At 43.6% G+C, this 13,083-nt stretch overlaps 1 pseudogene; it reads right to left on the bottom strand.

Moving 5' to 3' along the window:
* Positions 1–583: 583 nt before the first annotated feature.
* Positions 584–13,083, bottom strand: part of LOC142261478 (uncharacterized) — a 64,239-nt pseudogene continuing 51,739 nt past the window's right edge.

Genomic DNA, 13,083 nt, shown 5'->3' with positions numbered 1-13,083 from the left:
CTTCCAATGCAATGCCATACTGAATCAGACTCTCTCTGCTCCTCTGGATCTGAGCGAAAAACTGTACTCGCAGTTGTTCGGCCGCTGCCACATGGTCAAAAGCTTTTTCCAAGATCTGAATTATTTCATCTACTGTCTTCCCCTGGCTTTCTGGTTTCAGCAGAACAACCTTGCAGGCATCTCACTCCAGAGCATTCAGTGCGATCTCGGGCTGCAGTTTGGGGTGTACCGTGTGCAAGGCAATGGCGTTCTTCAGCTGGCCCACCCAATCACTGAACAGTAAGTTATACCCTTTGAACTTAGCCAGGTCATTTAGCAGTGAGCCCGTTCCAAAGCATCCTATTAGTCGCTCACTGCTGGTCACCAAGGGGAAGGGGGTGAAGTACAACAGGGGTGTTGCTGCGTCTCCCACTTCCTCAGGGTTAATCATAGCAAGCACTGTATCCTGCCGACTACGCCAAATACGCCGGATGCCGGTCGCTATGACTATTAAGGTACGATGGCACTATAGAAAACCCAGGGACACAAAGATGGTGAATAACAGTTTTCTTTATAAGTCTAAAAAATATTTACAAAACCAGTTCTCTTACAACTTATGGGCCACAATAGCCCAGAATAAACAATAACAATTTATGCAACTTGGTGGACTTCAAGTGTTGGTCTGTAGAGATGAAGTAGACTATATTTTTTTTCCCCCTGCTATACCGCACCCTCCCCTATCTATTAATGGGGCTTACCCGAGTGCACTACTACAGATAACAGCATGTGATCCCTCCAAGGATATAATCTTACAACTACCTCCCCTTATGTTTACAATTCAATCAGGGTACCCGGTCAACTTCCCATATACAGTAAGAAACAAGTGAATTTATGTACATGTACCGCTATGCAATACTCTGTACCTCACTGCCCCCAGACAGTGTGATGAAGCAAAGTCAGAATAGTCTGTTATTATCAGCACAACACAGTTTAACTTCTGATAAATTTCGGGTCAGAGCAAATGCCTCCGGATAAGCAAGCAAGCAAAGATCCTTGTCAGCGAACAGTCTTTCAAAGAATAGTCTTCCTTCAATGTGTCCTCTTCCTATCTTTCTGTCCCTAACTGACTATTAGTACCCCGATTGGTCTCAGGTCAGTTGCTACTCACAAAAGTCTTCCACCCAAGATGGTGTCGGTCTCCCTCAGACTGCTTCTTATTCACTGTTAGATGACCTTATCCAAGCACTTTCTGGAGAAAGGTTTGCTCAGATGAATTCCCCTCGTCAGGGGCAGTAGGAGTCCAATGAAAAAAAACAGGCAATCCTATTTGTCCAGAACACAGGAGTTCAACAACCTTCTCCCTCTCTCGCAGCCTTCTTCCTGTCACGCTCTTCTTGCTTGTGCAGTCTCCAGATCTAAACTGAAATTTTAACTGTCTCTGTTTACATTACCAGGGAAACCTAATGTAACCCCTTACTGTCTAGCAGTGTGCCTGCCCTCTAGTGACAACTAGTGGCCGTTTAAGTTATAACATAAATATACAATACTTCATTATCAAACATACAAGTTTATCTTATGTACATTTTCACCCTGTTACAGGGACATTTATACTAAGACAAGATCCATATATACCAGGATGGGGATCATATATACCAGGATGGGATAAAGATGGGCAACATATATACCAGGATGAAAGACCTATATACAAGTATGGGAGACACATATACCTGGAAGGGGCCCAGTATGGAGGACATTAGTACAGAATTGGGGGATTTTATCCCCGTAACAGTGTTAGCAGCAGATTCTACCCATAACAGTGCTTCATGACCCCATAATTTGTGTTAATTTTTTCCCTATATTCCTCCTTCAAAACCTATGTGTATCTTATGGCTCAAAAAATACAATAATTTTTATAAAAAAAAAAAAGAAGAAAATGGTTCTTTTCCTCACAAATTCTTACTTAAGGAACTATAGCCAATTTTAGGATAAAACCCTTTGAATTATGGTACATCATGATGGCTTCTCCCGTGTTACTCATCTGACAACAGAACCTGATTAATGATAAAAAACATTTGGCAAATTCTTAAAAGCAAAAATGGCTGCTCTGCTCTGTTGGTTTTGTGATGTGGGCAAGACTTGATTTACCAGTTAAACATTTCAGTTACTCACAACATGAAAAAGGTTCCTTACATGTGCGGCTGCTTCACATGTTTAACAAGATGTGATTTCTGAGAATTACATTTGCCACATTCAGAACATAAAAATGGTTTATTTTGTGTGATTTTTTTTGATGGTAAACAAGACCTGATTTCCTAGTAAAACATTTACCACATTCTGGGCATGAAAACAGCTTCTCCCCTGTATGAGATCTTTGATGCACAAGTTCTGATTTCCGCATAAAACATTTCCTACACTCTGAACATGAAAATAGCTTCTACCCTGTGTGACATCTTTGATGCCTAACAAGTTGTGATTTCTGAATAAAACATTTCCCACATTCTGAACATGAAAATGGCTTCTCCCCGGTGTGAGATCTTTGATGCTGAACAAGAATTGAATTCCGAACAAAACATTTCCCACAGTCTGAACATGAAAATGGCTTCTCCCCTGTGTGACATCTTTGATGCTGAACAAGAATTGAATTCCGAACAAAACATTTCCCACAATCTGAACATAAAAATGGCTTCTCCCCTGTGTGACATCTTTGATGCACAACAAGTTCACATTTCCAATTAAAACATTTCCCACATTCTGAACATGAAAATGGCTTCTCCCCTGTATGAGATCTTTGATGCCTAACAAGGTGTGATTTCTGAATAAAACATTTCCTACATTCTGAACATGAAAATGGCTTCTCCCCGGTGTGAGATCTTTGATGCTGAACAAGAATTGAATTCAGAATAAAACATTTCCCACATTCTGAACATGAAAATGGCTTCTCCCCTGTGTGAGATCTTTGATGCTGAACAAGAAGTGATTTCCGAATAAAACATTTCCCACATTCTGAACATGAAAATGGCTTCTCCCCGGTGTGAGATCTTTGATGCTGAACAAGATGTGATTTCCGAAAAAAACATTTCCCACATTCTGAACATGAAAATGGCTTCTCCCCTGTGTGACGTTTTCCATGGTCAATAAGACTTGATTTCGTAGTAAAATATTTACCACATTGCAAGCATAAAAATGGCTTTGCCCCAGTGTGATTTTTCTTATGCATAACAAGGTGTGATTTCTGAATAAAACATTTCCCACATTCTGAACATGAAAATGGCTTCTCCCCTGTGTGATATTTTTGATGGTTAGCAAGGGTTATTTTCTGAGTAAAACATTTTCCACATTCTGGGCATGAAAATGGCTTCTTCCCTGTGTGAGTTTTTTGATGGATATTAAGATGTGATCTTCTGGTAAAACATTTCTCACATATTGAACATGAAAATGTTTTCACCCTTATAGGAGCCGTTTCATGTTCCACGTCCCTTCTGTAACTATTGTTTTGCTTACAATTCTGTGATAAATCGGAATTTTGGACTTGTTTGAAAAGATCTGATGATGAAGCTTTCTGAGGAAGGACTGGAGGTATATTTGGGACAACAGCATGCTCTTCATATGTATCATGTGTGATACTTTGATCATCTGTTTTAAACTCTGAAGATAATAGATTTCCATATGAACTCTCAATACAGTCATCTGCTAAAAATAAACACAATGTTATTATTTTTTAATGATATCTTTAAAGTACATTTTTTTGAACCATAACATCAGAAATTAAATTAGAAAAAAATGTATTCTGAATCTGTTGTCCAATTTCGACATCTAAAGGCTGCTTTACACGCAGCGACATCGCTAGCGATCGCACCCGCCCCCGTCGTGCGTGTGTCACGGGCAAATCACTACCCAAGGCGGACAATATCGGTAGTGCCCATCACACGCACATAGCGTACTAAGGACGTCACTGTGGCCGGCGAACAACCTCTTTTCTAAGGGGGAGGTTCATGTGGCGTCACAGCGACGTCACACAGCAGGCCATCAATAGAAGCGGAGGGGCAGAGAGCAGCCGTATAAACGTCACTCCCACCTCGTTGCCGGAGGATGCAGGAACGCTGATGTTCGTCGTTCCCGGGGTGTCACATGTAGAGATGTGTGCTGCCTCAGAAATGACAAACAACCTGCATCCCAAAAGTGCAACAATATTGAGGAAAGAAACGACGTGTCAAAAATCAACGATATTTGCGGAACCTGGGATCGTTAGCGGTCGCTCGTTTCACACGCAACGACGGCGCTAATGATGCTGGATGTGCGTCACGAATTCTGTGACCCCAGCGATATCTCATTAGCGATGTCGTTGCGTGTAACGGGGCCTTAAGAATAGTGATGGGCGATCCCCCCGATGGTCGGGATCGGGGAGACTCGTCGGATCATTTTGTAGATTGGGATCGAGATAACACGATCTTGCGTCCAATCACCGATCTTGGACTTTACAGTTATGGGATGGGGCGGGGGGCTTTAAAATAAAGAATACAGTTAATAATAAACATTATTTACAGGTCTCGCACGCGGCCTGCACTCTGTCTCCCGCTTCTTCTGCTTCTGAGTATGATCATCGTGGTGTTCTCCCGGTAACCAAAGGACCTTTCGTGACATCAAAGCCATGTGATGAGTCACGTGGGAATGTTGTATTATCTCATTGGCTACAGACTGGGTCACATGATTATGACATCGTGCAAAGGTCCTGTAGTGTCAGCATGCTCGCCGGTACACGGTGCTTGCCCGAGCATCTCAGTACTCTGTAAACTTGGCGACTGCTGTGTACCGACGAGATGCTCGAGTACATGCTCAGCTCCCCCTCTTTGCATCTTGGTGCTCTTTACACAGTCAGCCTACATGCAGGGATTGGCTGCCACAGCCGGTGATGAATAACGGCACTGGGAATAATATGATCAGAGATTACCGTTACTATAGTATAGTAACCCGTTCGTTAGGTTACTATGGCAATGGTGGCAGCGGTGCCATCACCGCTTACCAACCCGCAGCCTCTAATCACTCATTGAGTGATTAGACAGTGCGAGAGCAGCAGCAGCGTTCTTCCTCCCCCCCGTGCATTAAGATATAGCAGAGCTAGATCAGTGACAGAAGACGAGGATCGTGGAGGGGTGAGAGGGAGTAATAAAGATGGAGTCCCTAAGTGTGTCTGTGTATTTATTTCTAATAAAATAATTTTTTCTCTGTGTGGTGTCTTTTTTTTTAACCCTTTATTAGAGATTCTTAATGGCCGGGTTAAACTTGCCTGACATTAAGAAACTTGGGCTTAACACCAGCTGGTAAAACAAAGCCGGTATTAACCCCTTATTACCCAGCCTGTAACCTGCCATCAGGGCCACTAGAAGAGTTCATACAGCGCCATCTTGCGCCTCTATGAAAGCACTATTTTCTGGGGTGGCTGCGGACTGCAATTTGCAGCAGGGGGGGGGGCGAAAGCTTGGGCCACCCTGCGCTGCAGATTCCAATCCCCAGCTGCCTAGTTGTGCCCGGCTAGACACAAAAATTGGGAGAAGCACACATCAATTGTTTTTTATTATTTCATGAAATTCATGAAATAATTAAAAAAATGACTTTCCTATATTTTTGGTTCCCAGCCAGGTACAAATAGGCAGCTAAAGGTTGGGGGCAGACCGTACCTGTCTGCTGTACCTGAGTAGCATACAAACATATGGCGAAACCCACGTAATTTTTTTCTGGCAAAAAAAGTTGTTTTTTTTTAAAAAAGGGCTTCCCTGTATTTTGATTGCCAGCCAAGGTAAAGCCAGGCAGACGGGGGTGGCAGCCCGTAGCCATTAGCCATCTGCTTTATGTACGTCATTTTTTTCAATTACTTATTTTTATACAACTATATATTGTGTGTAATATTTATTTTATAATATATATATATATATATATATATATATATATATACACACACACACATACATATACACACACACACTATATATATATATATATATATATATATATATATATATATATATATATATATATATATATATATATATATATATAAAACGTATGTGTGTATATGTATGTATATAATATATATATATATATATATATATATATATATATATATATATATATATATATATATATATATATATATATATATATATATATATATATATATATATATATATATATATATATATATATATATATACAGTTAGGTCCAGAAATATTTGGTCAGTGACACAATTTTCGCAAGTTGGGCTCTGCATGCCACCACATTGGATTTGAAATGAAACCTCTACAACAGAATTCAAGTGCAGATTGTAACGTTTAATTTGAAGGTTTGAACAAAAATATCTGATAGAAATTGTAGGAATTGTACACATTTCTTTACAAACACTCCACATTTTAGGAGGTCAAAAGTAATTGGACAAATAAACCAAACCCAAACAAAATATTTTTATTTTCAATATTTTGTTGCGAATCCTTTGGAGGCAATCACTGCCTTAAGTCTGGAACCCATGGACATCACCAAACGCTGGGTTTCCTCCTTCTTAATGCTTTGCCAGGCCTTTACAGCCGCAGCCTTCAGGTCTTGCTTGTTTGTGGGTCTTTCCGTCTTAAGTCTGGATTTGAGCAAGTGAAATGCATGCTCAATTGGGTTAAGATCTGGTGATTGACTTGGCCATTGCAGAATGTTCCACTTTTTTGTACTAATGAACTCCTGGGTAGCTTTGGCTGTATGCTTGGGGTCATTGTCCATCTGTACTATGGAGCGCCGTCCGATCAACTTTGCGGCATTTGGCTGAATCTGGGCTGAACGTATATCCCGGTACACTTCAGAATTCATCCGGCTACTCTTGTCTGCTGTTATGTCATCAATAAACACAAGTGACCCAGTGCCATTGAAAGCCATGCATGCCCATGCCATCACGTTGCCTCCACCATGTTTTACAGAGGATGTGGTGTGCCTTGGATCATGTGCCGTTCCCTTTCTTCTCCAAACTTTTTTCTTCCCATCATTCTGGTACAGGTTGATCTTTGTCTCATCTGTCCATAGAATACTTTTCCAGAACTTAGCTGGCTTCATGAGGTGTTTTTCAGCAAATTTAACTCTGGCCTGTCTATTTTTGGAATCGATGAATGGTTTGCATCTAGATGTGAACCCTTTGTATTTACTTTCATGGAGTCTTCGCTTTACTGTTGACTTAGAGAGAGATACACCTACTTCACTGAGAGTGTTCTGGACTTCAGTTGATGTTGTGAACGGGTTCTTCTTCACCAAAGAAAGTATGCGGCGATCATCTACCACTGTTGTTATCCGTGGACGCCCAGGCCTTTTTGAGTTCCCAAGCTGACCAGTCAATTCCTTTTTTCTCAGAATGTACCCGACAGTTGATTTTGCTACTCCAAGCATGTCTGCTATCTCTCTGATGGATTTTTTCAGTTTTTTTCAGCCTCAGGATGTTCTGCTTCACCTCAATTGAGAGTTCCTTAGACCGCATGTTGTCTGGTCACAGCAACAGCTTCCAAATGCAAAACCACACACCTGTAATCAACCCCAGACCTTTTAACTACTTCATTGATTACAGGTTAACAAGGGAGACGCCTTCAGAGTTAATTGCAGCCCTTAGAGTCCCTTGTCCAATTACTTTTGGTCCCTTGAAAAAGAGGAGGCTATGCATTACAGAGCTATGATTCCTAAACCCTTTCTCCGATTTGGATGTGAAAACTCTCATATTGCAGCTGGGAGTGTGCACTTTCAGCCCATATTATATATATAATTGTATTTCTGAAGATGTTTTTGTAAACAGCTAAAATAACAAAACTTGTGTCACTGTCCAAATATTTCTGGCCCTGACTGTATATATATACCGTATTTTTCGGACCATAAGATGCACTTTTTCCCCCCCAAATGTTGGGGGAAAGTTGGGGGTGCGTCTTATGGTCTGACTGTGGCTGCGGGGAATGTGGGTGCTGCGGTGGAGCGGGTCATCGGGGGCACGAGCAGGCTGTAGCAGCCTGCCGTGACCACGTGGGCCCGCTCATTTAATATGCGCGCCCATCCTCCCGCCCATCTCTCAGCGATGAAGTCGGCGCTGACAGGTGGGCGGGGTGATAGGCGGGGATAAACAGCCGGCCTGCATGATCACCCCTGGCAACTGCAGCCTGGAGTGATCATGTGCGGCTGTATTCACTGCCCCCCGAACATCATCATCAGTGCGGGAAGCAGTGTATCAGTACACATTACTCACCGTTCCCCTGCAGCACCGCGGTCTCCTGTCTGTGCCGGGCAGCTGACTTGTGACTAGCGGCGCGCACAACGATGACGTCATCGCTGTGCGCACGTGTCCACACACATACCACCGGAGGACATCGCGATGCCGCAGGGGGACGGCTGCATTCAGCGTAGCTGCCGCTGACATAGACGGTAAGAGGAGCGGTGCTGCAGGGAGTGAGGTGAGGTGAGTATGAACGTTTTTTTTTTTTATGTGCCACAGGATGCGGCCATACACCAGGATGAGAGCATATAGCAAGCTAGGGGTTTATTATGAGTAGCATGGGGAGTATATGAGCAGGATGAGGGTATATAGCAGGCTGGGGAGTATATGAGCAGGATGAGGGTATATAGCAGGCTGGGGAGTATATGAGCAGGATGAGGGTATATAGCAGGCTGGGGACTATATGAGCAGGATGAGGGTATATAGCAGGCTGGGGACTATATGAGCAGGATGAGGGTATATAGCAGGCTGGGGAGTATATGAGCAGGATGAGGGTATATAGCAGGCTGGGGAGTATATGAGCAGCATGGGGAGGATATGAGCAGGATGGGGAGGATATGAGCAGGATGGGGAGGATATGAGCAGGATAGGGGTATATTATGGGCAGCATGGGGAGTATATAGCAGGCGGGGGGAGTATATAAGGAGGATGAGGGTATATAGCAGGCTGGGGAGAATATGAGCAGGCTGGGTAGTATATGAGCAGGACATTACCCCATAATAGTGCCAGCAGCAGATCCTCGCCCCATAAGTGTGTCATGACCACATTTTCTGCTTAAAATTTTATTTTCCTATTTTCCTCCTCTAAAACCAGGGTGTGTCTTATGGTCAGGTGCGTCTTATAGTCCGAAAAATACGGTATATATATATATATATATTACAGCTCTGGCAAAAATTAAAAGACCACTGAAAAATTTTCATTTTTTTCTTTATATTTTTAAGTAAAATGTAGATTGTTCTTTTATTCTATGAACGACTGACAACGTCTCCGAATTTCCAACCAAAAAATGTTGTATTTATTTTACAACAATTTACATTTTACTCAAAAATATACCGTATTTTTCGGATTATAAGGCTATGTGCTCACGCTGTGGAAAATTTGCGGAATTTGCCGCGAATTTTTCGCCGAAATTCCGCAGATTTTTCAAACATTCGCAGTACAGCGAGTCCCCAGCCATTTCTATGGCATTTGGGGACTGCTATGCCCATGCTGCATTTTTTTCCGCATGCGGAAAAATCTGCAGCATATCAATTATTCCTGCGGATTTCTCCGCAGGGTACCATACTTACCTGCCTTGATAGAAGACAAGGAGTCACTTTCTCCGTCCAGTGCAAAGGAGCGCGGTGGAGCCAGGTACAGGAAGTAAGAGGTGGGCGGGGCCTGCACAAGCTCCGGTCATGTGATAGCCGGAGCTAGTTCAGGCCCGCCCACCTTCTCCTGCACAGTGCAGACACGGCCCGAGAGAAGTGCTGCGTGATGGAGGTAAGTATGAACTCCCGATCACTGCAGCACTTGTTCTGCATTGAGGATGTAGTGCCGAAGCCATGGTACTGTATCCTCAATGCAGAATGCCCGCAACATATCCGCAGGACATTCCGCTGTGCATCCGCAGCATGTAAACAGACAAAGTTGTGCTGCGGATTTCTGGGAGCTCCTGCGGAATGTCCTGTGGATATAACCACAGGACACTGTCCCCGTGGGCACATAGCCTTAGACGCACTTTTCCTCCCAAAAATTTGTGAAAAAAAATGAGGGTTGCGTCTTAAAATCCGAATATAACTACCCCGGAGGCCTGTCTGTGCGGCGATCAGGTGCGTTCAGGCGGCCGGGTGCCTGTGTGCAGGCAGCAGCCGGGTGCCTGTGTGCGGGCGGGCGGCCGTCAGGTGCCTGTGTGCAGGTGGCAGCTGGGTGCCTGTCGGTGCCGACTGCTTCTCTGTGTGGGTGGCCTGCTGGCTGCCACTCTGTGCGGGCGGCTATGCGGCAGGTTTCCCAGTGTGTTCGAGGTCCCAGTTTCAAATGATGGCGGCAGGAGTCAGCGTGTGCGTAGATGGAGGTCTTAAATGGAGATTCCATCTGCGCACGCGCCGCTCCTGGAGTTGGCACGTGCGCAGATTAAGCCCTTGGATGAGAGCTCCATCCATCTGTGCATGCGCTGCTCCAGGCACCATCATTTGAACTGGGACCGCGGATACACTGGGACACTCTACGCACCGGCCTACTGCACCACTCACCCGCCGCGTCTGCTGCCGCCACTGACCCGCCGCACCTGCTGCCACCGCGCCTGCTACCACTGACCCGCCGCGTCTGCCACCACTGACCCGCCACGCCTGCCAGCACAACCTCTGCCTCCTGTGAGCCCACTCCACCATTGCTGCTGCCCCTCTCCTGTAATACAACACCGGAGTATAAGACGCACCCCATTTTTATTTTTTTTTTACCTTTTTTATCTCTAAATTTGGGGTGCGTCTTATAAAGTGAAAAATACGGTACCTATAAAAGAGAAAAATCAGAAAAACTAAAAATTTTGCAGTTGACTCTTAACTTTTGCCAGAGCTGTGTGTATATATATTTTTATTTTTATTTTTTTTATAAATAAAATGTACACAATATATAGTTGTATAAAAATAAATTATTTTAAAAAATGCAGTAGCGCTCTGCGGTATTTTTGATTTTTGATATTACGCACAGACGAAGCGGGCGGCTACGGGCTGCCACCTCCACCCCATCTGCCTGGCTTTACCTGACTGGCAATCAAAATATAGGGAAGCCCATTATTTTTTCTTTTTTTTAATTATTTAAAAAAAAAAAATGCATGGGCTCCCGCTATATTTTGATTGCCAGTCAATGACAGCCAATCAGCTGGGGGCTGGGATTCTCGGCCGCCCGCAGCCGCCCCTGGAAATGGCACATTGTTCCTTAGCGCCTTTTCCAGGCGCTTTACCCGGCTCATCCAGTGGCCCTAGTGGTGGTGGCACGCTGGGTAATAAAGGGATTAATACCAACTTTGTATTCTCAGATGGCACTAAGCCCGAAATTCATGGTGTCACGCCAAATTAGACATGGCCACCATGAATTTCTAGTAAACAGTAAAAAAAAAAAAAGAGAAAAAAGTTTATTAGAAATATAACAAAAAAACAAAACATTTAGAGAATCCATCTTTATAATAAAAAAATCCTTAATCCTACGTAATCCACAGATAGAGCATTGTGAGCTTCATCACTCTGTACAGACACAGTCTATACACAGTGAGAAGCAGAGAGCATTGTCAGCTCTGCTACATCGTTCTGTACAGAGCAAGAAGCAGTGTGACAGTGAGGGGATGATTGCACTTGCATCTTGCATGGGCATCACCCCGCATGGACTGATCTCAGGACAGGAGCGCTTCAGCTGCATGGCAACACAAGGAGCCGACCCGCTGCTGTCTGGAGATTGATGCGATGCGACACTCGCACAGTGACAAAGTTCAATCGAGTCTATGAGTCATTAATGAAATAGTCCAGCCAGGATATACAGAAGGGGAGCGATAGATACTTTCTCCTCTACAGCATGTGATCACAGACATAACAAGCAGCCCAGCAGAGAATAACTCTTGTTAGCCTGCCCAAGCCTGGGGTTCGAAGCCTGCGTCTCCCTGCGCTGCTCACAGGCATCAGAGAGGTGAACATGCAGAGTACCAAAATCTATAATTTCCAGAGATCCTGACGCCGCCATGACAGTTGGCAAAACCTGCAAAAATCTCCTTGTAACATTGATCCACAACATAGACAATTTCAAATACATTTTTTTTTCAAGACGAACATAAAATAGTTACAGACAGATGCCGGATATTTAACGGGATTGTCCGGGACTATAACGTTGATGGCCTATCCTTAGGCTTTGTATCCAAAGCAAGTTGCAGGGTCTTGCGGTCTGTGCAGATAAACATTAGGGCTCCAGTTCATCAAGACCGGCAATGGACACTGACAAATAACATCAGGGCCTGGAGTGAGATTTCTGGCATAGGGAACGCCGCAGTTTGTTATGAATTAGAGAAGTGGTGGCATCACACCCTTCTTCTGCCAAGCTCTGCCCATTTTGGCAAAGCTGGTTAAAATTGGCGTGAACACACACACACACACACACACACACCAGCCTTTGGCCACATGACGTGATGTCAAAAAGGTCCTTAAGCAGTCCTATAATTGGCATATAAACACCTTGCCCCTATGAGAATGGGGGCCCTGTGAAATTGTCCAGTTTGCTCTCCCTTTCCCCTAATACCAGTCCTGCATGCCAGCCCGTGTCCTGTTCAGTTTAGACTCCTGCAATTAAAAGACCTTTGGTTACATCATGTCACATGACTTTGAAGTCATCAAAGGTCCTTAAACAATCAACCTTAGAATACAACTGATGGGCTCCATAAGAGAGTGGGGTTCCTGAGAAATTGCACAGTTTGACTCCTCCCAACTTCTGACTGTAACTACTGCTTATTTTTGGAGTAGTGCTTATCAGGGCTGTGGAGCCGGAGTTGGAGTCGTGGTCGGAGCTCATTTTGGTGGAGTCGGAGTCGGTATAAAATGCACCGACTCCGACTCCTAAAATATATAATAAATTGGGGACAGTCGTGCAATGCAGAATGTGCTGAATATTTTACTAAATAATAACATTTAGTATAATGCTTATATTTAAGTGAAAAATGTATTGTAGTACAATGTGAACATCAGACATTTAATTATTTTTATGATACAATAATCAATATGTTTGGATAGAACATAAAATACACTTATTAGAATACAACTCTAGAACACAAAAAACTAATAAATTGTAAATTGTAAATATGTAATAT

The sequence above is a fragment of the Anomaloglossus baeobatrachus genome, unplaced genomic scaffold (assembly GCF_048569485.1).
Source record: "Anomaloglossus baeobatrachus isolate aAnoBae1 unplaced genomic scaffold, aAnoBae1.hap1 Scaffold_2255, whole genome shotgun sequence".
Classification (NCBI taxonomy): Eukaryota; Metazoa; Chordata; class Amphibia; order Anura; family Aromobatidae; genus Anomaloglossus; species Anomaloglossus baeobatrachus.
Note: the sequence above shows the minus strand (reverse complement) of the source record. Positions and strands in the feature narration are given on the sequence as shown.